This window comes from Gopherus flavomarginatus, chromosome 2 (assembly GCF_025201925.1).
Source record: "Gopherus flavomarginatus isolate rGopFla2 chromosome 2, rGopFla2.mat.asm, whole genome shotgun sequence".
Lineage (NCBI taxonomy): Eukaryota > Metazoa > Chordata > Testudines > Testudinidae > Gopherus > Gopherus flavomarginatus.
In genome coordinates, this window is record NC_066618.1 from 93,766,314 (window position 1) to 93,793,685 (window position 27,372).

Genomic DNA, 27,372 nt, shown 5'->3' on the forward strand with positions numbered 1-27,372 from the left:
TGCAAGTGTAGCCAAACCCTAAATGCTGTCTCCCCTCTTGTCCAGCATGTATGTGGAGCTGTTGAGCTGCTCAGTTAGGAGACGTGGGCTACAGTGTTTTCAGTGTGCTAATGACACAGCTCTATTTTTCTCTCATCAGATTTGGTCAGTGCTGTTTAATGCCTTTATCCAGTGCTTGACAGATATTCATATATAAAATCAGGATTAGCGGTTCACTCCGAATAAGACTAGTGGAAACAATCAGAACTGTGGCAGATAGGGGGAAGCAACTGGAAGATGCTTTAATTGAGGATTTGTGCCTACCATGTGTTACTAAAATTCTCAATCTGGGAAATTGTTGGATTCCTCTCCCTTCTTCCCAGCCCACTGCTGTTGAAGCATTACAGAGTAGCACTGGGGAGGATGACTCTTTCTCCCTCCTGTCTCTATCCATCCCAGAGACTGCAATGGTCTTTCAGATGTTGACCTTTCTACTAATAATCCATGTCTTTGTCACAAAGATGACACTACTGCAATGCAGGTTACACTTTAAATTAACCCAGAACTTAAACCTGGAGCATATGCATTAGCCCACTCAGTAAGCACAGAGTATATCACTGCAAGCACATGAAGCCAGTACTCTGGGATCTGCCCTGGCTATCACCCAGTTTCCAGGGGAAGTTAAAGGTGCTGGTTTTGATCTATGAAGCACTAGAGAGCTTGAGATCTGCCTGTCTCATAAACTGCCTCTCTCTTTATGCTATCGTGCCATGGCTGGAGCCCCTTTGATATAAAAGAGAGGCAGCTACCGAAAAAGCGTTCTCCTTAAGAGGCCCTCGAGTTTGATTTCACCCTCTTTCACAGACCAGAGCTGGCAATAACCCAAATATAGTGACTTTCTGGGCATTGCTGTAAAGCCCATCTCTCAAGCTAAACTTTCAAGGATGGAGATACATGATAAGGTCAGGTAGTTGTCAATGAAGGATGGGGGGTACTGTTGAGACTTGACATTCATCTCTGATTGGTTAGTTAGTTATTTTCTAATTTTGAGGTGAGGAGAGCTACTGGTTTTATACTGGCATTGGCATTGGAAGGGTTTAAATATCAGGAAGTTAGCTGGAGAAGTGGGTTGAATCAAAGGGCAGACCAGAGAAGTATTAGGGGGAGACTGGGAAAAAAAGGAACTCCAGAGAGTGGTATTAGATGAAAAAAAAATGCTTGGCAGAGCACAGCAGAGGTTCATTAAATGCCATAAATAAATAAATAATTGGCAGAACACAGCGAAGGTCTGTTGAATTCCACAAAAATGTTCTCTGGCCATTGCTAGAAGACAGGATATTGGGTTAATCGGACCATTGGTTTGACCCACTATGGCCATTCTTATGTTCCAGAAAAATAGGGTCCATTGGCAGGCATTAAAAAATAGCATCTGGGGGTTGGGGTTTTTCTGGCTTTTTTTAAAATCCAAAGGGATAAAAAAAAGCCCAAACCAAGGCAGCATTTTCACAAGGATGATTTCTGCTGGCTAAAATTTAACAAAGAAAATTGCCACCTTAAAGAATGAATAAAAAAAGCATAAAAAGAAATCAAGGTTGTAGAGGAGAAAATCTGTTTGCATAAATCCAGAATAAAAAGCAGCCTTCCTTCAAACACTATTTAGTGAGCACTTTGCAGGCAAAATGTACTAAGTTAAGAAATAAGTGCAAAATACATAAAACATAAGCTTAAAGCTGCTAAGAAAAAGTTGGCTGAGAAATGTGTTACTCTGGGAAATAAGATAGAAAAGTTACAGTCCCAGAATTTAATAGGGTCTTTGGAAGTCTCTCATTAAACAATGAAAAACAGAAGGGTGTGATTTAAGAAAAAAGTATGTGCAGATAAAAGTAGCTTTTGCAGAAATTAACACTGCAGAGCTCAGAGGGGACTAATAAATAGTCGAGGATAGTGAAAATAATAAACAGTTTAAAAAGACATTGAAATGTTAATAAAATGCTTGGTTTTAGGTAGTATAACCGGGTAACATCAACAAATTATGCAAAGGTGAGGTCAGGTGGTTACAACTATTACCACTATGTCAGGGAGAATCAATTTTTTTTTCCAAGGTTCAAATTTCTTGGTCAAGGTATAGTCAAGATCCAGACTTCAGAGAAAATGATGATGATGATAATAACTAAAATAAAAAAAAAGATTTCAGGGTCTATTCAAAAGTGTCCTAAGTCCAGATTTGGCCCACAGTCCGCCTATTGAATACCCCTGCACTATGTCATTCATCTCCATATACACAACCCAGAAGCTCTTCCAGTTATCCTGAAGGAGATGGGCCTTCCTAACAAATGCGTCTATATATAACGAATTGTGCTGGCTGCTTCAGATACAACAACAATCTGATTTAAGTTGTTTAACTATAAACAATTTAGTTAAAATCAGATAGCTGAGAAGCAGAAGGAAAAGACAGAACTGAAAACAGCAATAAAACTAAACGTTGCTAAAATACAGCAGTGATCAAAGCCCAGGCCAAAAAAGTTCTCAGATGTTAAACAAAACAAAACAAAAACAAAAACTTGTTCCAAGCTTAAATATAAAAATAAAAATTGCAGTGTATTTTGTAAGCAACTTAAATGAGTCATGTCTTTATAACTTGCAACTTACACCAAAAACAATATTTTTTGAAAGTGTAAAACCATCTTAAAATAAACAAAAAAGTTTAGAACTTCAGCTAGCAAATGGTAAGCCAAACAAGTTTAAAATATTTATTTAGTCTCTCATAATAAACTGCTTACAATAGGGAAAGGGATTGTAAAATTTCAAAAACCACTTATTTTAAAAAATGTTAAATATATATGTAAAATAAATTAGCTTTTAAAAAAATTCCACAAAAAAATTCATCCAAATCTTTTATTCAAGCTTGCAAAACTGACAGACACTCTTTATTCGGCAGCCAGCGTCTCCTGGCAGCCTTAATTTTGTTAGTTAACCCTTCAAGTATCTCGATGCTTTCACAAAGTTTAACCTTTTTTTAAATTAAATGATAAATATTAAACATAAAATAAGTAAAAATAAAGACAAAACCAAAATAATAAAAAACCTAAATCCCTTTGTAAATAATAAAGCAACTAAAAGTGCGCGCGCGCACATACACACACACAAATAAAAATTAAAACTAAAGCATAATACTACTTAATTTAAATCCTTTAAAAGCTCAAAAAAGGCCATAAGAGCTGTGTGCTTTAAAAGCAAAAACCAACCTAGCACACATACACACACAAAAAAAATCAGTAAATATAAAAAAATAAAGTCCAACTACTAAACTCCTATTCAAAAGTTCCATCCAAATTCTATTTTCTTATAATCAGGACCCCAGCCCTCTACCCACCCTTACCCGTGCACCCCCTCACACACACCCAGCCCCCTGCACCCCCCTACACACACACCCAGCCCCCTGCCCTGATGCTTGCATTCCCCACACACACACCCTGACTCCTGCACCCCCCACATACCCTTAGCCCCCTGCCTTGACTCCTGCACCCCCATACACTCCCAGTCCCCTACCCTGATGCCTGTACCCCCCTCACACCTCCCCAGCCCCCTGCCCACCCTGACCCCTGCACCTCCCACACCCTCCTGCCCACCCTGCCCCCTGCACCCCCACACACACACACTCAGCCCCCTGCCCTGACTCCTGACTCCCCCACACATCCCCACCCCCACCCTGAGCACCAAACAGGAGCTCCTGCACCCCCTGCATTCCCACCTGCACCCCTCGCACCAAACAGGAGCTGCCCCAGGTAAGCGCTTCACACCCCAACCTCCTGCCTCAACCCTGAGGCCTCTCCCTCACCCTAGCTCCTGGCCAGACCCCGCACCCCAACATTTTTTACAATATTTGGAAAGATCATTAAGTGGTCTGTCGAGACCCCTCTGCAATTTTCAAGTGGTCTGTGGAAAAATAAGTTAGACTACAAGAACAATCAAGGTACCTCACTTTATTTTCATTTACTTGCTATTACTTACAGGAGGAAGATGAAGAAAAAAAGAAAGAAAAAACAGGGGCAGGGGAGATAAGAGAGTATGTTCTTTTTCTTGGCTGGGTCCCAAGGAGGGGCCCCAAAAATGAAGTTGAGCACAGGGCCGGGGGGCCCCTCTATCTCTAAATCTATCACTGGCTGTCACATCACCTAGGCTGGGGATACTATGTCAGCTGATCCCCACAGTCTGCAACCTACCTGGGCAGTACAGGAGACATGGCCCTGCCCATTAGCTCCACTCCACTCCCCAGCCCATGCACCCCTTGCTTCCCACCGCTTAAGGCTTAGCCCTCTCACTTTTAAAAATGATTGCTTGCCTCTCCTCCCACCTCCCTCAGGCTTTTCTGGCAGCCCTGTTGCCAGGTATCCAGTTTTAGACTGGAAACTCCAGTAGAAAATGGGACCTGGGTGTCCGGTTAGCAGTACTGACTGGAAACTAAAAGTCTGGTTATAGGAGTAACCACATTTCCTCTGCTCCTCCCACTCCCAACATCCACCCCACAGGGCTGTAAGAGAACCTGTCCTGCTGCTGCTGGATGTCACAGAGCGTGGGGGAGTCAGGGTCCTGCACCCCCCACTTCCTGTGATTCACCGTGACTCTCAGCCAGCCAGTAAAATGGAACGTTTATTAGATGACAGGAACACAGTCAAAGCTGAGCTTGTAGGTATGGAAAACAGGACCTCTCAGTCAGGTCCATTTTGTGGGGAAGGAGGCCCAGACACCAGTGCTGGGCCTCCCTCTGTTTCCCCAGATAGCTCCAAACTGCAACCCCCTCCAGCCCCTCCTCTGTCCTTTGTCTCTTTCCCTGGGCCAGGAGGCCACCTGATCTCTTTATTCTCCAACACCTTCAGTTGGCACCTTGCAGGGGAGGGGCCCAGGCCATCAGTTGCCAGGATACAGTGTGTTAGCCATTATCTGTGCGGACGGCATCACACCTGCCCTCTAGGGCTCTGCAACAATCACACAACCTTATCCCACCACCTAGATACTTAAGAAATGCATAGGGGAAACTGAGGCACCCACACAGTAGTCAGAGAAAACATTAAGAACATTCCCATTTTGTCACACTGGAGGAGGGGCAGCTCAGCACAGACAGAGACGAAGAGAATGGGCTAGAATCAGGGAGAAGGTAGGTACCCACTCTGTGTGGGCGGGGGGGGATCCTGTTTACCCCCTCCCCAGCCCTGCTGCCTTGCAGTTTACCTCTGGCCCCTTGCTCCAGGGACCAACCCTAGCTCCCACCTCACTGTGATTTTGCCTCTGGCCCCTTTTACAATCATTCCCCAGGGGCCCACAAATATGTTTGGAGCCAAGCCCACAAAAAGTTAATCCGGCCCTGCTTGAGACGTCATCTAGTTCAGTCCCCCACACTTATGGCAGGACTAAGTATTATCTAGACTATTCCTAACAGGTGTTTGTCTAATCTGCTCTTAAAAATCTCCATCACAACCTCCCTAGGCAATTTATTCCAGTCTTTAACCACCCTGACAGTTAGGAAGTTTTTCCTAATGGTCAACCTAAACCTTCCTTGCTGCAAATTAAGCCCATTGCTTCTTGTCCTATCCTCAGAGGTTAAGAAAAAACATTTTTCTCCCTCTCCCTTGTAACAACCTTTTAAGTACTTGAAAACTGTTATCATGTCCTCCCTCAGTCTTCTCTTTTCCAGACTAAACAAACCCAATTTTTTCAATCTTCCCTCATAGGTCATGTTTCTAGACCTTTTTGTTGCTCTTCTCTGGACTCTCTCCAATTTGTCCACATCCTTCCTGAAATGTGGCGCCCAGAACTCTACACAATACTCCAGTTGAGGCCTAATCAGCGCAGAGCAGAGCAGAAGAATTACTTCTCGTGTCTTGCTTACAAAACTCCTGCTAAGACATGCCAGAATGATGTTCGCTTTTTTTGCAACAGCGTTACACTGTTGACTCATATTTAGCTTGTGGTCCACTATGACCTCCAGATCCCTTTCTGCGGTACTCCTTCCTCGGCAGTCATTTCCCATTTTGTATGTGTGCAACTGATTGTTCCTTCCTAAGTGGAGTACTTTGCATTTGTCCTTATTCAATTTCATCCTTTTTACTTCAGACCATTTCTCCTTGACTTTTGATACGGTCTCCCACAGTATTCTTGCCAGCAAGTTAAAGAAGTATGGGCTCGATAAATGGAATATAAGGTGGATAGAAAGCTGGCTAGATTGTCAGGCTCAACAGGCAGTGATCAATGGCTCCATGACTAGTTGGCAGCCAGTATCAAGCGGAGTGACCCAAGGGTCAGTCCTGGGGCCGGTTTTGTTCAATATCTTCATTAATGATCTGGAGGATGGCGTGGACTGCACCCTCAGCAAGTTTTCAGATGACACTAAACTGGGAGGAGTGGTAGATACACTGGAGGGTAGGGATAGGATACAGAGGGGCGTAGACAAATTGGAGGATTGGGACAAAAGAAATCTGATGAGGTTCAACAAGGACAAGTGCAGTGTCCTGCACTTAGGATGGAAGAATCCCATGCACTGCTACAGAATAGGGACTGAATGGCTAGGCAGCAGTTCTGCAGAAAAGGACCTAGGGGTTACAGTGGATGAGAAGCTAGATATGAGTCAACAGTGTGCCCTTGTTGCCAAGAAGGCTAACGGCATTTTGGGCTGTACAGGGGTATTGCCAGCAGATTGAGAGATGTGATCATTCCCCTCTATTCGGCATTGGTGAGGCCTCATCTGGAGTACTGTGTCCAGTTTTGGGCCCCACACTACAAGAAGGATGTAGAAAAATTGGAAAGAGTCCAGTAGAGGGCAACAAAAATGACTAGGGGGCTGGAGCACATGACCTATGAGGAGAGGCTGAGCGAACTGGGATTGTTTAGTTTGAGAAGAGAAGAATGAGGGGGGATTTGATAGCTGCTTTCAACTACCTGAAAGGGGGTTCCAAAGAGGATGGATCTAGACTGTTCTCAGTGGTACCAGATGAGAGAACAAGGAGTAATGGTCTCAAGTTGCAGTGGGGAAGATTTAAGACAGGATATTAGGAAAAACTTTTTCACTAGCAGGGTGGTGAAGCATTGGAATGGGTTACCTAGAGAGGTGGTGCAATCTCCTTCCTTAGAGGTTTTTAAGGTCAGGCTTGACAAAGCCCTGGCTGGGATGATTTAGTTGGGGATTGGTCCTGCTTTGAGCAGAGGGTTGGACTGGATGACCTCCTGAGGTCCCTTCCAACCCTGATATTCTATGATTCCAGTTTGTCCTGATCATTTTGAATTATGATCCTATACTCCAAAGCACTTGCAACCCCTCCGAGCTTGGTATCATCCGCAAACTTTATAAGCATACTCTCTATGCTACTATCTAAATCACTGATGAAGATATTGAACAGAACCGGACCCAGAACTGATCAATCATCATTAATAAAGTTACTTTAAATAGTGCAATAACCACTCAAAAACCACAGTAAAACATCCGACCATTAAAATTTTATCCAAGTGTTCTATTTCACTATAATGTAAAATAAATATTACCAAAAAATAAAAATAAAACCTATATCATAAAATTGCATAAATAAGAATTAAAATAACCGTTAAAAAAGCACAAAAAGACAGGAATATAATGCAAATAAAAATATCGTGAACATAAAAGAGAAAAACAAGAGCCGTGGAATGTAGGTCTGGCTTGACATGAGTAATTGGATGTGGGTGGGACTTCAATTCTTTGGAGACAGGATTAGGGAGTAGGTAAATGGGTCAGCAGGCTGGAAACAGACTGTAACTAGCGAAGCCAAGTAACCCCAGAGAACCATTTTTACAGTGGACGATATAACAATGGATAGGATAAGCCTGGAATGTAAGATGAGGGAAAGAATAAGTCGTGCACGGACAGAGCATGCTGTACATGGATTGCTTCAAAGTGAATGAGTCAATCCCAAACGCGTGATGCAATGCATAGTGAATGCAATGTAATGTGTAAACATATACGAAGGAAGAGGTTTGCTGTGTAACTTTAGACGTATAGCACATCCTGTGTTAACCCCTACACTTGAGTCTCATCAACTCAGTGCAGCTTTGCTGCATGCCAAATAAAGGAACCTGAGTAACGAGACTTGAGTCAAACTGAGATCTTGGGGAATCAAGTGGAAGAGGTCTTGGGGGAACACTACAATAGAGGCTTAAACTAAATGCATGCAGCAAATTAAAAAACAAAATCAAAATAGAAAACAGAAAGAGGACCAGAAAACAAAAAAAAGACACCCTGACTAAACAGAGTAAAAGAGTTGGTCATCCGTTAAATATTGAAAGTCAAACCTAGGAAAATAGAAAGGAGCATAAACTCTGGCAAGTCCAGTGTAAAAATACAATTAGGCAGGTCAAAACAGAATTTGAAGAGCAACTAATAAAAGACACAAAAAGTAACAGCTAAAATTTTTTAAACTACATCAGAAGCAGGAAGCCTGCCAAACAATCAATGGGCACCACTGGATGATTCAGGTGCTAAAAGAGCACTTAAGGAAGACTAGCCGTTACGGAGAAGCTAAATTTTCAAGATCTTCACTGCAAAGGATGTGAGGGAGATTCCCACACCTCAGTCATTCTTTTTAGGTAACCAGTCTGAGGAACTGTCCCAAACTGAGGTGTCAGTAAAGGAGGTTTGGGGATAAATTAAACAGTAGTAAGTCACCAAGACCAGACGGTATTCCCCCAAGAGTTCTGAAGGGACTCAACTATGAAATTACAGAACTACTAACTTGGGTATGTAACCTAACATTTAAATGAGCCTCTGCACCAAATGACGGAAGGATAGCTAATGTAATGTAATGCCAATTAAAAAAAAAAATGTCTCCAGAGGCGATCCTTGCAATTAATGGCTGGTAAACCTAACTTCAGTACCAGGTAAACGGGTTGAAATTCTATTAAAAAACTCAGAATCAGCAGACACATAGATTAACATGATGTGTTGTGAAAGAATCAACATGGCTTTTTTACAGGGAAATCATGCTTCACCAATCTATTAGAACTCTCAGGCATGTGGACAAGGGTGATCCAGTGGATATAGTGTACCTGGATTTTTAGAAAGCCTTTGATGAAGTCCCTCACCTCTAGTCTTAAGCAAACTAAGCAGTCATGGGATAAGACAGAAGATCCTCTCATGGATCAATAATTGGCTAAAAGACAGGAAACAAGGGTAGGAATAAATGGCCAATTTTCACATTGGAGAGAGGTAAATGTCAGGATTCCCCTAGGGATCTGTACTGGAACAAGTATTGTTCAACATATTCATAAATGATCTGTAAAGGAGTGAATAGTGAGATGGCAAACTTTGCAGATGATATAAAATTACTCAAGATAAGTAAGTCCAAAGTTGACTCAAAGAGTTACAAAGGGATCTGACAAAACTAGGTGACTAAGTAATAAAATACCAGATGAAATTTAATGTTGAGAAGTGCAAAGTAAGGCATTTTGGAAAACAATCCCCACTATGTAAAAAATGATGGGGTCTAAAAAATGATGGGGTCTAAATTTACATGACATGTAAATATCATGGAGTCATTGTCGCCAGTTCTCTGAAAGTATCTGTTCAATGTGCAGCAGCAGTTAAAAAAGCAAATAGAATGTTAGGAACCATTAGGAAAGGGATAGATAGCAAGACAGAAAATATAATGCTACTATATAAATCCATGGTACACCCACACGTGGAATACTGCATGCAGTTCTGGTCACCCCATCTCAAAAAAGATATATTAGAACTGGAAAAAGTACAGAGAGGCGCAACAGAAATGATTAGGGGTATGGAACAACTTCCATACAAGGAGAGAGAAAAAAGACTGGAACTTTTCATCTTAGAAAAGAGCGGACTAAGGGGGGTATTATAGTTGTCTATAAAATCATAAATGGCGTGGAAAAAGTGAATAGGGAAGTGTTATTTAGTCCTTCAAAGTATACAAGAACTAGGGGTCACCCAATTAAATTAATAGGCAGCAGGTTTAAAACAAACGTAAGGAAGTACTTCTTCATACAACATATAATCAACCTGTGGGACTTGTTGCCAAGGGAAATTGTAAAGGCGAAAAGGATAACTGGGTTCAAAAAAAATTAGATAAGTTCATGGAGGAGAGGTCCATCAATGGCTATTAGCCAAGATAGTCAGATATACAACCCCATGTTCTGGGTGTCCCTAAACCTCGGACTGTCAGAAGCTAGGAGTGGACAACTGGGAAGGATCACTCAATAATTGCCCTATTCTGTTCATTCCCTCTGAAGTATCTAGCACCTGCCACTTTCAGAAGATAGGATACTGGGCTAAACTAACAACTGAGTACCTCTGATCCAGTACAGCCATTCTTATATTGTTTATACTATTCTGCACCACAGGTATGTGAAAATGATACATTTTGTTCGTTCAGGGTTTCATGTTAATTTTCATTATTTTGTGACTCAAATTTTAGTTTCTAGTGAAATTCCCACAAAAATAATGATTTTCACATTAAAAAACAAGTAAAATTCTAAATTTCCTGCACTTCTTAAAAGAAATTTGACCTCTTTGTTCTAAACTAGGACAATCTTTCAGCAAAAAGGGGCCCAATTTCACTCAGAAATCTTTTTTCTTGGCTCTTTATACATACACCATAAAGAGAAGAACCACAGGATTTTGCAGGTTTTGCCACAAGTATGGGTTATTTTTGCGAATTTAAAGCAAAGTGGGGAAAACTCAGATTTTGAGGGTTTTGTGATTTTTCCACAAACTTCTACTGTGCTGTAACTACTGCTGTTAATAATGGCCACTCTGCCCTTTGCTGACTAATAAGAAGCCGTCTGTTTCAATCTTCATACTTTCCAGGGAGGGGAGATTTACAGGAACAAGAGAGATGTGTACATTCAAGAGGGGATTACCAAAGAAGATTCACAGAAAAGGCACAGATTAGACTGAGACCCTACATCTAGATCCTGAATTTTGTGAGCCTGGGAAGTAAGGAGGGACCTGCGTCTGGCTATTCCTAGTGAGGAAGCTTGATATGAGGAATGCACTTGTGTCACAAGGGCAGAGTTAGACAATAGTTTGTGTGACCTGGCACATGATGAGGGGAAAAGCAAAAATACAAAACTGAGAGGGAAGAGGGTGGGGGGGGGAGTCTAGTATTTTAGATGCCTACTGGCTGAATGACATATTGAATTTCATTTCCAGAATGAAGAGACTAGTACTTATATTATGGGGTGGAGAGAGGTTTTAAAGAAACCTTGGTTTGGCTCAGTGCTTGGACATTTTGGATAAACTGCTTTTGTAGCTCTGAGCCAATACTTACCAGGTTTCAATTTTCAGCTGAAGCTATGACTGTTGCTATGAAAACTAATGTGTGACTATATTCCAAAAAACAAAGTGATGGAAAAGATGTCATTGGAATGTAACAAATATATGCAACAGTGCTAGGAGTAAAAATTGCAATATATTAGCCTATATCGTAACCATGTTTCTTTCTGTAAGTGAAGAGACATACACAGCAACCCACCACCTTAAGACAGCACTGCCTAACCAGAAGACTGAGGATTTTAGTATTTATGAATTTCTTATTTCTATGGGATTTAAGAGCAATATATTTGTGTATACCTCAAAACATTGAATAAATGTTTTAAAGAATTATTCTCAATACAGGCACTATAACACTGGTAGGACTAACTTGGGTTATTTTTATGATCCTAACTGGAATCCAGCACCCCACAAATCCTGCACATTTTTGCTGGTGTGAATTGTAGATGCAGAATATTTGGAGAGGGAATAACGTTTTTCACTTTAGATACAAAATAAATATCAAAATATCTAGACTGAATCTTCATCATCAAAGCAGTGTCCAACAATAGGTAAAGGGACACTGCCAATTTGATATCTAATCAGTTTCTTAAATTAAGTCATTGTTTCAAGTAAACACACCTCTTCTCTACCCCACCCCCTTATACATACATACATACACACACACACACACACTCTCCCTATCAATTTTCGTGGAGGTTTTTACAGTTACCTTTTCTTATTTCAAAATGTTTGTGTGAAAGATCAAGGCAACATTAGGGAAACTGACTTAGGCCCCAAACCAGCAAACTTTTTACATATGCATTTAAACTTTCAGTATGTGAATAAGATGACTGGAACTACTCACATGCATAACATTAAGTATGTTTGTAAGTGATGGCAGAATCAGGGTCTAACTGATTACACCTAGGAAGAGTGAAGCAGATAAAGCATTGTCAAATGTACAATTGAAAAAAACACCTCTAAACACTTTCAATTATGGTAATCTTGGGCATTAGTTGCAAAACTAACTACAAAAATTAGAGCTGGCATGTGATTTTCATGTGGACATTGTTGCTTTATTGGCCTGTTGGCATCTTTTGCATTGTTTTGCTTTAATCTAACTTTCAAATGTTGGATTTATTTGATAAAAAGGACATTTTTAAAACTGTGAAATTTACAAAATAACTCCTGAGGATGTACTTTTTGTCAATATTTGCAACTTCAACAATATATGCGAAAAAGACTCTAGGAAGTGAGATCATCTGCCCAAAACAGGCACCAATTGATATATGGGGTTTTTTTTAAAGGGAGGTTGGGTTTAGAAATGATCTTGCTTGAGGAACCTAAAGTTTCTTCTTAGAAACACTGACCACCTCTCCCTTGTAATTAAGACAAGCGTGGAAAGAAAAATAATGGTTTAACATGTCTGTATTAAAGTGACAGCTAAAAATGGGATGATGTATCATTTCACAGACTGTTCTGTACTCCTAATGTCTGTGTAATAATAATAATTTGAGCTGTAGATCCTGAAAGCACATAGGCAACTAGGCATTTGTGAAAAGTTGGCCGTTAATGCAAGAACCATATGAGAGAATCTCTGGCAAATACTTAATAAAATTACCTAATTGGGGAACTACTCGAAACTAAAATATCTTCTAGAAAAATGCAAGTGGGTTAATACTAATAAAATTTAAACAATGGCAAAAATGCTATTTTGAAAGATGTATCAAAGATATCCAAGATGGAGCAGATTGTCTATCTGGTAGAAACAGCTGCATATGAACAAGTAAACTGTAGAAAATAAATTAGACAAATCTGAAAGGTTTTGGAACCCATTTTTGAACCATTCTTGTTGAAAATCCATGGGCTAGGATCATAGATTGTTTTATTGTGTGTGTATCTTCACTGTGGTAAGTCGATGGCTGAGGCTCCCCCATCGACTCCGCTTTTTCTTCTCTCTCTGATGGAATACTAGAGTTGATGGGAGAGCGCTCGGGGGTCAATTTATTGCATCTACCTGCCAGATCGATTGCTACCCACAAGAAGACATACCCTTACACAGCAACAAGAGGACTTCTCCCGTCAAAGTAATTAATCCACCTTCCCAAGAGGCAATAGCTAGATTGACAGAAGATATGTTGATCTTGCACTGTCTACATGGGAACTTAGGTCATCTCAACTACGTCACTTAGGGGTGTGGATTTCTTACACCCCTGAGCAATGTAGCTGTGTCGATCTAATTTTCTAGCGTAGACCACCCCTTAGATTGAAAGCTCTTTGGAACAGGGGCTCTCTCTTTGGTTTGTGTTTGTATAGCACCTAGCATAATGGGGTCCTCCTGGTCCATGTCTGGGGCTCCTAAGCACTATGGTAACATAAATAAATAATAAAGGGATGGAGAGGAGAATGAGGAGGAGGAAGCCATGTTTACCAAAATTTAGTAAATTGAATACAACCTTAATTACAATACAGATTTAACATTAATTATTTAAAAAAAATGTTTTCCAGGAATTTATAGTCAGCCTGTTTTAATGCACACAAGCATGAAGCTGGATACAATGTCTGTATCCTAATGTCTTTTTCCTATTAGCATTGCAGGGTTCGAGAAGAGTGGTAAGAAATGATTGAGTGTTTGGAGGGAGCGGTAGGGTAGTGATTTCACACACACTTTTTGTTTCACACCAGATACAAAAATAATTTGGCAAGATCAGAAGCTTTTTAACCACTGTGTACCAGATGCTGTACAAGGGATACACACATACAAACACACACACACTTTTCCCCTGGATTAGAAAGGGGTTCCCAGTGTCCTTGTAAGAGCAATATGGATCTCCCCATATGGTCCTTCCTGTTTTACCTTCTCCCACCTCATACCACACTAAGGGAGAGGAGGTGGGCTTCAAAGCCCGAGCTCCAGCTCAAGCTGCAACTTCAAGGCACTGTCTACTTAGCTATTTTTAGAGCACTAGCAGAAACCCACAAGTCTGAGTCTGTTGACCCAGGCTGGGTTACTGCTATGGGCTGTGTAGCTGTACCCAGAGGCTGCATCTATATTGACAAGGAGTGTACACTAGTATGTGTAACACACACCAAGTATTCTCCATTTCCAACTAGACAACTCCAAAAGAAACTCACACCACCACAGTTTGTCTTGTCCTCTAGAACTGGGCTGAAACTAACTTATTGCACATAGAGCAAATGACCACTCTAAGGTAATGGCTAAGAGCAGGTGTTTCCAAACTTCTTCACAGTATGGGCTAGGTCTCAGCAGAAAGAGTCCCTCAGGAACATCTCTACTCTCAATCACAATTAATTGCACAGGTCTCTTTTCTTTCCCCTGGCCATCAATAACATCCCTATTGCCACTACAGCAGTTGTTTACATAGAAAATTGATACCAGAAAATATTTAATAAATTTTTAGCTGACTTTTAATGTTGTTTGACAAACAGAAGCAAGGAGAAAGAGCAAACAGCATGTGACCATTCACCTCTCCATGGCCCATCAGCAAGGCTCCATAAACTAATGGTGATCCACAGACCACAGTTTCAGAAATCAATGCCTAGTACTAGACCTGAACGAGCAAGAGAGGTAAAACACATCACCAATTCCCTGTAGCATTCAGTTCCCAATTCTGTTCTTAACAGCAATTGGATAACAACAAGGAAATGTAATATTAAGGCTGCCAACCTATCCATAAATAACTCTTTTGTGTCTTGCAAAACTGGTGATAAAAAGATCACATACAGCAAAGACCCATGCAATAGCTTGACACAGGCACGGAAACTTGAACTACTCTCTCCTTTCCTACAAGTGGTCCTTTCAGAACAGTGCTGATGTACATTGGCAGGGTAATGTGGAGAAGCTTGCACTGCCACTGCCTTTTCTGTGGATGAATAGCAGACGTCAGTCTCCAGGATTCTTAAAATCTGTTTTACAGGAGTATTTTTTTAAATACTTTGATAAGGACATATAGCACACATGAACCTAAGACAGATAAAAAGGTTCATTGACTATAATTCAGAGATTTATAAGGCCCAAAGAGACAACTGTGATTATCTGGTCCAACCTCCTGTATAAATACAAGACATAGAACTTCCCTGAATTAATTTCTGTCTGAACTTGAGCATGTATTTTAAAAACATCCAATCTTGATTTTAAAATTGCCAGTGATGGTGAATCTACCATCACCGTAGTTCCAAAGTTTAATTACCTCACTGGTTAAAAAAATGTTCCCTATTTCTAGTATGACTTTGTCTAACTTCAGGATCTTACTGTACCTTGGTCTGCTAGAGTGAAATGCCCCCTATTATCAAATTTCAAATTTGATTATTGTCAAATATCTGTTCCCCATATAGGTACTTATAGACCGTGATCAAGCCACCCTTTAACCTTCTCTTCATCAAATTAAACAGACTGAGTCTATAAACCATGTTTTCCAATCCTTTAATCATTTTTGTGGCTCTTCTCTAAACCCTCTCCAATTTATTGACAGCAAAATGCATCATTTACTTCAGTGATAAAAGGGTCACAACTTGGAAAGGAAATTGTGTTTGATGGCCTCATCATAATCTCAAATAGATCCTTATCAAAGTCACAGAGCCACAAAAGACTATAGTGCTATGATTGACAATCTACTCAACAGAGGTGAGTCCCAATTCTGGAGGTACATACTGTATGTCAGTGTGGAGGTGGACTGGAAGAGCTGTGTGGGAAAGCTTGCAGTCAGTTATTGCCACGGATATCAGTCTCTCACTTTCACATGCACTAAATACATCTACTAAATTTAACGAAAGAAACAATATTTAAATGTTCAGGCATTGTCTATGTCAGCATGGAAAACATGAGCTCACATCCAAACACCTCTCAAAAGACTGAACTTCACAGCAAAGAAAATATGTGAGCTCAAACCTTATAATCAAAGAGATTTCTATTAGGAGAGTAAACAAAGAGCGGAAGGAAGGGTGGAGCATCAGCACTGTAGATCTGCAATTTGACTCAGAAGGGCATTGCTATAAGGAAGTGTCATACATGCAGCAGTATTTCAGTAACAATTAAACCTCTAGTAGTACTTTTTTTTCGGTTATACACTGGTAGACAGCATGTAACAAGTTAACCATAAGGAAAAAAAAAATCAAATCACCTCCGTCAGAACAATGAACACAATGCAATCCACTTAAATGCTAAGAGGTGGAACGGAGTAGATCATTGTTGAAGTATTGTTTTGCATCAGTCTACTGCATTTCTAAAAATATTCTCCATATATAATCTATAAAATATATTGTTAAATCGTAGGTACTTTCATTGATAAAAATACAATTGTTCTAGCATAGATCAGTAAAAGAGTTCACCTAGTCAGCCATCGAAATCCATTCAGCTTTAATTCTGTCGTATTTTTCCTAGCGTAATTCAACAACTTCTGGAAAATTCAAGATCAAGAGGGTAGAAATCCTCAATTTCTTTCTGCTCCTTATAAAGGAAGCTCAGACAGCTACATTCTTACCTAAACTGCACCTACAGAGAAGGCAAATTGTATGATGCTGCACTGTGATTCTCAATAGGATTACAAAAAATGATTAACCCATTTAAATGCACAGCCTCACTGCCTGGAGAAACTGACAGTTAGGTATATCTCTAGATTACTAAATCAAATGAAATGATCAAAGGGCTACACTAACTGCAGTGTCTGCCAACAGTACCTGTTTAATACAGTTAATGCAGCAACATGATGCTAACCTTCAGTATTACCCAACTAACCCAAGTGAATTTTAAAAGTTGCTGCAAGATGATTTAATCACTCCCTAAAATGTGTGTTGTCACACATGCTTCCTTAATGCTATACCGCAGGAAGGTTTACCAGTAAGTTACCACTAGTTCTCTTTCTCCTTCCTACCTAATTACTATTACACAGTCAGATTACAGCTGTCAGTATACCACTAGAATTAAACAGATTTTCCATCATGGAACTGGGTGGCATGGAAAACAGAACACTCCTGATCCACAGAGAAGTTGAACTCAAAAGCAGGTATTTTCCTGCATTGAGAAATATTCAACATGGGTTGAGCTACCTAGTAGGTATGTAATTGCAAAGAAGCCAGTTCGCATGAACACTGAATGATCTCTAACATCTACAAAGAGCATGGTCTGGTACCCACTGATGAGACAGATAACCCAATTGCCTACCCCACATCCCAGTTGTGAATGATAAAGGTTTTAGTTATTTCTCAACTTTTCCCTTGTTAAGGATTTTAATAAGGGACACTCCGACAACCTAGGCTCAAAGTCTAAAGAAAAATGCGATACTTACGAACATATTTCAGGTGTAAGCATGTGTGATGTAAATACAATATCATGAAGCTAAGATTATAGACAATATTGTCCATGCTAAAGAAGTTAACATATGATACATTTCTGGCACTATCATCATCTTTGGCTCTCTCTTCAGGGTGTTTGTCCCACATTTCACCCTTGGCAGGTTAAGAGATAGGCTTATAAAAGTAATAATAAAATATGACTCTTCTAAAATGTACTGTTATTTTTCAGGAACGTTCAAAATTTATCTACATTCTCAGGGGAGAGCTGGACAGTTGTGTTAGTTCTGCAAAGGAAAGATATTCAAAAATAAACTTTGTATGGATTTGAAGCCAAAAACCTGAGCACTCCACTTCTTGGATTTCATACCCACTTGGTTTAAAGGGTTATGTGCTATGGCTATGCATAATTCCTAGCCACATTCCCGTACAATACTTTTATATGAAAATGCATCCTCAGTCAGATCATTTTTATTGATATGGGTACAGATCTCAGAAAAGGCAACCCCTACTGAGAACTCCTGAGAGTAAAAGTTCTTGGCAAAGGGAAGAGGCATGAACTCAGAAGAAGGTGACTAATTAACAACAGTGAACTAAGGGCTGGACTACATGCAGAGTTGCACTGCTTTAACTTAAAGGTTTCTTTTTAAACTTATTTAGCACCAGCAACTCTTAGCTCGGTTTAAACCAAGCTTATTTTAGTTTATCTTATATAGATTAGGAACGGATATAAACTAAACCAAAAATAAGCCATTCTTAAACAGAAAAAAACCCACAGAGCATCCATTCTTGTATCAGCTTAACTAAACCAGCACAAGTTTGTGTGCAGGGAACCCTTAATCTTCAAGCTTCAAATATATGATCGGGCTGGGAGGGGAAGGAGAGCAAGAAAAGAATTTTAGTTCAACCATCCTCCTCCACCACCAACATATTAAAGAGCACATCAAACCTTCAAAATGATCCCCTCTATGCATTAGAGCTACATGCACAAGTGACATACTAAATACCCACCGCTCTGCAGACAGCCTGTGTTTGCCTGAGTGCATTTGCAGAGTACACGCAATTGCTAACACAGATGTTCCCAACCCACTTTATGAGGTCAACTGTCTGTAAGACCAAGTTGCCACGACCCAGCACTTTGGAACAACAGGACCAGCAGAGCGGGATCTGCGGGTGGCTGGAGACACATCAATCAGCAACACCCCCCCCCCCATGACAAAAACAGCACACCCGCACTAAAGCCTCTTGTGTCTGGGGAGTGACTGGGTGGGGGCAGTAGGGGGAGGACTGGGCAGGGATGAGAGGCAGACGGGGGCAGGTAGTGTCACGGGAGCGGGGGCGCGAGGTGGAAGGGCAGTTTGGGAAAAGGGGGCCGGGCTAGCGGCTGAGGGAAAGGAGCAAAGAGCTGCTCCCACCCCCACACACAGCGCCCGGGGCTGTGGAGGCAAAGGAGCGCGGCGCTCGCCGGGGCTGGGGCAGCCGCAAAGGGGAGGGAGGCTGCGCCCCCGCCCCGGGCGCCCTCGGCCGCGACACGGGGCAGCCGGGCGCGCTGACAAGCACGAGGGAGGGCGGCTGCGTTTCCTCTTCCTCAGCGCGATGTCAGCCGCTTCCCCCTTCCCCAGCACAGCCGCGGCCACGCTCCCCGAGGCGGGCCCGGCAACGAAGCGAAGGGGGCACGTCTCCCCCCACCCCCCGCAGCCGTCACCCCTGACCAGGTGCGGGCTCTCCTCCTGCAGCCGCCCGCCACGCAGCCAGCATCCTGCCACCCCGTCCTCCCACCGCGCCCCAGCGGCATCTCCACCTTGGCCCCTTCCCCCGGGCTCCTCCAGCGTCCACAGCAACGTGCCCCCCCTACTGCACTGCCAGGGGCACCCCCGCCGCAGTGCACCCCCAGCACCCTTCTCAGCACACCGTGCATCCCTCCCACCCCCCACCAGATCTGCCCAAACGGAAACGAAAGTACCTTAAAAACCCAGGCACCACCTTCACCCCCAGCAGCCAAGTGCAGAGTGGAGCCGGGGTGAAGTTTGCTGCCCTACTGCAGAGAGCGCCAGGCAGCTCCGCCGCTTCCTTTCCCCAGCCCGCCCGTCTCCAACCATTGAAGTTGGGCTTTTTACAGCTGCTGTTTTGGTGTTTCTGACTCTATCCCATCATCAGACTCAAACACACACTCTGCTGCTGCTCTCACTTCCTCTTCCTTCCTCCTGCTGGCCACGCACCCAATTTGCATCTGCAAGAAGCCCCAAGATAATCTGCGAAGTATCTCTGAAGGAATGGTGAGTATTTACCAGCACCTGCAAAACAGGGGACAAACAATCTTTTACTTTATTCATTTAATCCTTTGGATTTTACAATCTACATTTTTCCATGCTATGATTATATGTCTCTTCATACTATCTCCATTTTGTGTATTAAAAAAACCACTAAAATATACAGAATAAAAAAGAGAAACTCAGTACTTTTCCTCTAACACCATTTTAAAGAGGCTTTTCATTGTTTCTGTCCCTGATGAATGATCCATGCCCTGCAAGCAGCAGTGCAGAAGGGGAGCAGTACTGCAATCTTCTCTACAAATAACTTGTGACACCCCCCTCCCCATGATTCCTTGTTGAGTCAGGACCCCTACAATTACAACACTCTAACACTTCAGATTTAAATAGCTGAAAACAAATTTAAAAATCCTATGACAGTGAAATTGACCAAAATGGACTATGAATTTGGTAGGGCCCTAATTATCACTCAGAAACAAAACTGTCCCTAGAGTGCGGCAAATTGGGGCAACCTCCATGGGCCTCATGCTTTGGGGGGCCCAGCACTACATGAGGAGGTGGGCAGGGAGGTGAGGTGGGAGAGGGTGGTGAGGAGGAGCCCCCCTACCAACCTGCCTGTTGATCAGCGCCTCCTCCTCCCCCAGATGTTTCATGGTGTCTGGAGGCACTAGGGGGAGGGGGAAGGAGCAAGGGCACAGTGTGCTCAGGGATGGGGCAGAACTGAGCAGGGAAGAGGCGGGGCAGAGGCAGGAGCAAGGCCTTGGGGGAAGGAGTGAGCGGGGGCAGGGCCTGGGCAGCTGCTGAGGGAGCACAACCCCTCCGGGTAGATAGAAACTCGGTGCCTATGTCCCAGGCCCCTCACCCCCCTAGGGATGGCCCTGCTCAGAACTTCATCGTAACTGAGCGTAAAACTTGATCCATGACCACCTAGCAACCTCTCAACTGTCTCTATGTTGAACACAATTTCCAGTCAAAAAAGGATAAGCAGGATTCAGATCATCCTGCTACTTAGCACAAACTCCTACAGCATGAATCATAGAATATTGTGGTTGGAAGGGACCTCAGGAGTCATCTAGTCCAACCCCCCTGCTCAAAGCAAGACCAATTCCCAACTAAATCATCCCAGCCAGGGCTTTGTCAAGCCTGAGTTTAAAAACCTCTAAGGAAGGAGATTCCACCACCTCCCTGGGTAACCCATTCCAGTGGTTAGGTAACCCATTCCAGTGAGCTAAAAGGAGAAATCTTCAATGTTCAGCAAATATGACACACAGATCTGTAGTTCAGATTCCAGCCAGGAGAGGGCAGTAGCACTCATATGCATTATGATGTATTTTAATCAAGAGATTAGCAATTTTGAGTGCCCAATTTAAGGGACCTTAACCCAGCCTGATTGTCTGGAAGTGCTGAGCTCCCACTCTCTGACAATCAGATCCCTTTAAGTGTCTTTAGACCTCCCAAAAACTGAGGCACCCAAAATCACTAATAACTTTTGAAATCTTAGGTTATATCTATTTCAATACATATTTACAAAACTCATCCTCAAATATCAGGGGTTCTCAGGAGCTCAGATCTTTCTTTAGAATCCAGAGGCCAACTAAGAATTTCACATTAGTTCCTGTTAGAACTAGTATAATGTTTGTTAATTATTTGTGTAATAAAGTTTATTATTTGTCAATTATTATTCTAGGAAAAATGCTAACGTTTGCAGCAAATGCTGGTGCCAATACTACAAAACCTATGTATGGGAATACTTCACTTAAATTAATAGTACCATTTATTTTCACCTGTGTAAAATTGCTTGCAGGCTTGGACCCTACAATCACAGTGTTATTGCAATACACAGCAAATGTTTATCTGCACCATTGTCTTTGAAAAAAATCACACCATTTTAGGCCCTCTACATCAACTAGAGAAGATGGCGGCCTGTCCTTTGCAGTAGGAAGTTTTATGGTCACTGTTACTATGACGTTCTGAGTGATCATTAGGGCCCTACCAAATTCAGACTATTTTGGTCAATTTCATAGGCTTAAATTTGTAAATTTCATGATTTCAGCTATTTAAATCTGAAGTATCATAGTGTGGTTATTGTAGGGGTCCTGACCCAAAAAGGAATTTTGAGGAGGGTTGTAAGGTTATTGTAGGGAGGGTTGTGGTACTGCTCCCCTTACTTCTATGCTGCTGTCTGCAGAGCTGGCCCCTCAGTCAGCCACTGCCACTCTCCGGCCACCCAGCTCTGAAGGCAGTGGTGCAGAAGTAAGGATAGCATGGTATGGTATTGCCATGCTTACTTCTGCACTGTTGCTGGCGTGATGCTGCCTTTGGAGCTGGGCGCTTGGCCAACAGCCACCTCTCTCCAGCTGCCCGACTCTGAAGGCAGCACAGAAGTAAGGGTGACAATACTGTTACTCCCTTAAAATAACCTTGCAACACCCCCTGCAAACACCCTTCTTGGTCAGGACCGCCAGTTTGAAACGCTGATCTTGCCATGAAATCAGTATAGTATAGGATAAAAGCACACAAAAGACCTGATTTCATGGTCTGTGATGCTTTTTTCATGACTATAAATTTGGTAGGGCCCTAGTGATAATGGTGTGCTAAAGCTGACTAAATAATTCAGTGTGAATTAATCCATGGTACTGAGTAAAAATTACTGACACATTAAAATGCTGTATTGCAGGTCTAGGGCCATAAACTGTACTATGAATGACAGTGATAGTGATATCACTGGCCAGATCATGCCTCCAAGAGCAGTACATGGAAGTTCCCTTCCACACGTGAACCCTACCGTTTCCATGTGGAAGGGAATGACTCATCTGCCTCCACAGCATTATCCGTCCTTTCCCCAAGTAAAGACCCCACAGAATGAAAGTATTTTGCAAGGTTGTGATCTGCAGGGTTTAAGATGATCACGTTGAGCAAGCTGGGAGCAGGGAATGGAAGCACAGCAGTGGGAGGGGAAGAAAAGCCTGTGGCTGTATTGTCTTTTCCCCCTGCCTGCATTGTGGGAATACCCCACAGCCAAAGAGAGTCCCAGCAAACCATGATACTTGAGAATCCTCACTGAGACTTCTTTCCCCTTGGCCTCTCCCATGGTTTGTTATGGCAAAGGGGGGCATGTTCTAGCCTGATGTTTGTAACCTGAGGGTGGTGATAGCTGTTTAGTACAAATTTTACATTAACTTTAGTTTTAAAGTTTTATTATTTTTTTTATTAAATTAGGATAACATTTCAAAACGATAAAGATACAAACCAGATGTGAAAAATGCAAATATAAAGCCCCAGACGTATATATTTGATTCATATTTAAGTCATGTAATGACATAAACAGAAAGAAAAGAGATGGTGGAAGGGATGAAGGGATGTAGAGAAGAGAAAAGGGAATTATAAAACCACCCCAAGAGCCTCTTACTGCTGCACTCTTTTCCAAGAAGAGAGAACAGTCAACACTAGCTGTATAGGAATTCAGTGTTGCAGGTGAAAGATGTTTTGTTATACAGTGATTGGGGGGTGGGGAGGAAATTGTGTTTATTTAATTTTTATTTTATTTTATTTTTTTAGGAAGGAGGGCTTTCTAGTTTTAAGTAAATATACAGGGTGGTGTAAATTTACAAAATATTTTGTAAACAAACATGTTTGTTTACCTGTTTTACAAGTTTCAATTCAGGCCCAGATCCTGTAAACATATATACTCTTAATTTCACTACTCACTTTTAGATTATTTAAAAAAAAAAAAAAAAAATAAAATGCAATGTACTCATCACCATTTATACTGTTATTTACTTAATTTATTTCTCTCAGACTGGTAATGGAAAATCAGTGAAGTCAGTGTTGCTTTCAGTTTCTTAGTGCTGGATTTCATACTCTATAGGAGAATGTTTATGACTGATACCAGCCTAGGAAGCACTCTGAAGACTGGAAGCCACCAAAGTGCTCTGGATTATCCACAGATCAAGCACAGCACTGGAAGCAGGAATATAGTCTTCCTAAAGGCCAGCAAGTATACCTCAACTCTGACTTGGAAGGAACGCTTTTGAGGGGCTGGAGTGTTTCACTTCCAATGCTTATTTAATCACTGGTCTCTTTGCTGTGTCTGCCACCAAAAGTGCACATCAGCACCAGTGATGCTAGTCACTAGAGTGACTCCCATTGACTTCAGTGGGCTTTGAATCAGCCCCTAAGAACTGGACTTGGTATGTTTGCTAAATATTTCTGAAGAGCCAGAAGAGAGAGCAAGGGAGCCCACAGGATTTTGAGACTGCGCATTTTATTTTATGTGGGTATTTCCTCTGCAACCCTAAAAATAAAGGCAAAAATTTTCGAGTACCTTATGATATTTGGTGCCCAGCTTGAGACACGGTAGAGGGACAGAGGGCAGGTTCTCAGCACTTTCTGAAAACCCTCTCAAGTTGGTCATTCAAATACTGAGGAATCCAAAATCAATAGTTACTTTTGAAAATCAATACCCTAGGTCCTTGAATGTCTGTATCAATTTTAAACATCTCATGACAATTTGTGTAAAGGTTGGGGTATCATATACAGTTTTCCTTATAATCACTGTGGTCCAACATGCAGCTTGGTGCCTTTCAGTTCGAGATGGATGAATTTCAGTGGTGCTGTATGTAAATAGATTTTGTCCTGTAAATCTTTACTCCCATGAATAGTCCTTATTCATGTGACAAATTTCATTGTCTGCATAAAGTAAGGATTTTCAGGATCATAGCCATAATTTTTAATGCACTTTGCGGTGCAAGTGCTATGTAAATTGGTATCATATTATTATTCTTTTTTAAAAATCACAAATAAATGATTATCTTTTAGTGCTTTGACCATGCTGGTTGCTTTGTCTACGAAAAATATTTTTGCACATAGCTTAACAAATTTTAAGATTGTCATAAACAGATAATTAAGGGTTAATGTCTCTTTTACCTGTAAAGGGTTAAGAAGCTCAGTAAACCTGGCTGACACCTGACCAGAGGACCAATAGGGGGACAAGATACTTTCAAATCTTGGTGGAGGGAAGTCTTTGTTTGTGTTTTTTGTTTTGTTCGTTGTTCGCTCCCGGGACTGAGAGGGATGGGACATCAATCCAGGCTCTCCAAATCTTTCTGAATCAGTCTCTCATGTTTCAAACTTGTAAGTAATTAGCCAGGCAAGGCGTGTTAGTCTTATGTTTGTTTTCTCAACTTGTAAATGTTTCTTTTTGCTGGAAGGATTTTACCTGTTTGCTGTAACTTTGAACCTAAGGCTAGAGGGGGTTCCTCTGGGCTATATGAATCTGAGTATCCTGTAAAGCATTTTCCATCCTGATTTTACAGAGATGATTTTTATCTTTCTTTCTTTAATTAAAAGCTTTCTTGTGCTGGCCACACCCCCCTGCAGCTCACTGAAACTTGGGATGCACTCAGCAGGGCTGCTTGGTTAACAGAGACTTCCTAACTAGCTATACCGGAGAGTAGAAAGAAAGAGAGAAAACAATTCAGCTTGTAAATTCCTTTTTGCTGGCTGCTTGCTCACAGCTTGAAGCCTCCTCTTAACAAAGACCCTTGTTAAAAAATTAACACCTCTGCCCTCAGGCTGCTTTCTAAGCAGCTAGAAAGGAGAGGAAAAAAAATCCTACTGGCTTTTAGTTCCTAAAAATCCCACACCGCTGCTCTCCATGTCAAGGTTTTTCCCACTGTGAACTTTAGGGTACAGATGTGGGGGACCTGCATGGACCCTTCTAAGCTTAATACTAGCTTAGATCTGGTAACACTGCCACCAACCAGAATTTCAGTGTCTGGGGCACTTTCTGTCCCCCCAAAATTTTCCCCTCCCTGGATTGCCTTGAGCGGCTTCACCACTTCCCTTGTGAACACCAGATCCAAACCCCTCGGATCTTAAAACAAAGAGGAATTAACCATTCCTCCCTCCTTTCCCCCCACTAATCCCTGGTGAGTCCAGACCCAGTCCCCTTGAATCTTAAAACAAGGAAAAATCAATCAGATTCTTAAAAAAAAGAGAGCTTTTAATTAAAGAAAGAAAGATAATAATCATCTCTGTAAAATCAGGATGGAAAATGCTTTACAGGGTACTCAGATTCATATAGCCCAGAGGAAACGCCCTCTAGCCTTAGGTTCAAAGTTACAGCAAACAGAGCTAAAATCCTTCCAGTAAAAAGAAATATTTACAAGTTGAGAAAATAAACATAAAACTAACATGCCTTGCCTGGCTAATTATTTACAAGTTTGAAACATGAGAGACTGATTCAGAAAGATTTGGAGAGCCTGGATTGATGTCCCGTCCCTCTCAGTCCCGAGAGCGAACGAACAAAACAAAAGACACAAAGACTTCCCTCCACCAAGATTTGAAAGTATCTTGTCCCCCTATTGGTCCTCTGGTCAGGTGTCAGCCAGGTTTATTGAGCTTCTTAACTCTTTACAGGTAAAAGAGACATTAACCCTTAACGATCTGTTTATGACAAAGATAGACAAAATTTTAGGGCCTAAATTGCTTGACCGTGATGGCAATAATTCCAAAAAGAAGCTGCTTATGGAACTTGAATCTCAGTTCCTACGTTGTAGTATGCTTACAAATCTCCATACATGCTGAAACATCCCTGAATGAATGTTGTTGGTTCAGTTATACAAATGCATGTTAAATTAAGGGCTTTTAAAATCAATCAATATACTCTGAACCTATTCTGAGTAAATCCATTTCAAAATTATATGTACTCCCATTTTAACTCTGCCACAGTGTTGACAGAGATATGCTTATGCATAATAAGTATTAGGGAAGAAGTTGTGGGATGTGCAGAGCAGCCATTTTTTAAACACATAATATATTTTTTAAACTAAACAAAGAAAAGCCCAGTCTCCATTTACCTCAGATATTTTTATAGTACCATTCCCATACTATCTAGGCATAGAATACAGTAAAATTCCAAAAGCAAAAGATAACTGCTTAAAAACGACAACATAGTTGCTAGGTGACAACAGTATTCATACCCATCACATCATTTACCAAATCCAAGCACATAAAAGCAAGGAAACAAAGAGTTAAATCATAACTATTACAGTGCCTGCATCATAAACATACATTCCTCTCCTATCAAGTAGAAAGACAACTCTATGAACTGCTTTTACTGTTATGTATTCGATAAGTGACAGTGCAGCTATCAGCTATCAGGAGGTTATAAGTTAAGTAGGTCCCACCCAGGCTTTTCTTATACCTGCATCCATGTCTTCCAAGCAAGTGAAAGACTCAAGGAGCTCAGTCTATTTTGCTTACCAAAGAGGAGGTCAAGAAGTGACTTGATCACATCTATAAATACTTACATAGAAAACAGAAATGTAATAACAGAGGGCTCTTCAATCTAGCAGACAAAGGTTTAAGAAGATCCAATGATTGGAGGTTGAAGCAGACTACAACCAAGGAGAGTTTTTAACAGTGAGGTCAATTAACCACTGAAATAACTTACCAAAGATACTGGTGGATTCTCCAGCACAGGAAAATTTTTCCCCCATCAAGACTGGATGTTTTTCTAAA

General features: G+C 41.5%; 1 protein-coding gene and 1 long non-coding RNA gene across 2 annotated transcripts in view; one reads left to right on the plus strand and one right to left on the minus strand.

Moving 5' to 3' along the window:
- The window catches only part of LOC127044633 (engulfment and cell motility protein 1), a 305,086-nt gene extending 288,450 nt beyond the window's left edge, over positions 1 to 16,636 (minus strand). Inside the window, exon 1 of the mRNA XM_050939721.1 lies at positions 16,619 to 16,636. The gene's annotated coding sequence lies outside the window, so the exon portion shown is untranslated. The remainder of the gene's footprint in view (positions 1 to 16,618) is intronic.
- Positions 16,637 to 19,761: 3,125 nt separating this feature from the next.
- LOC127043775 (uncharacterized) lies at positions 19,762 to 24,166 on the plus strand. Its single transcript, XR_007772327.1, has 2 exons — positions 19,762 to 19,854; positions 23,717 to 24,166. It is a non-coding gene; the product is annotated as an uncharacterized LOC127043775 (long non-coding RNA).
- Positions 24,167 to 27,372: the final 3,206 nt, after the last annotated feature.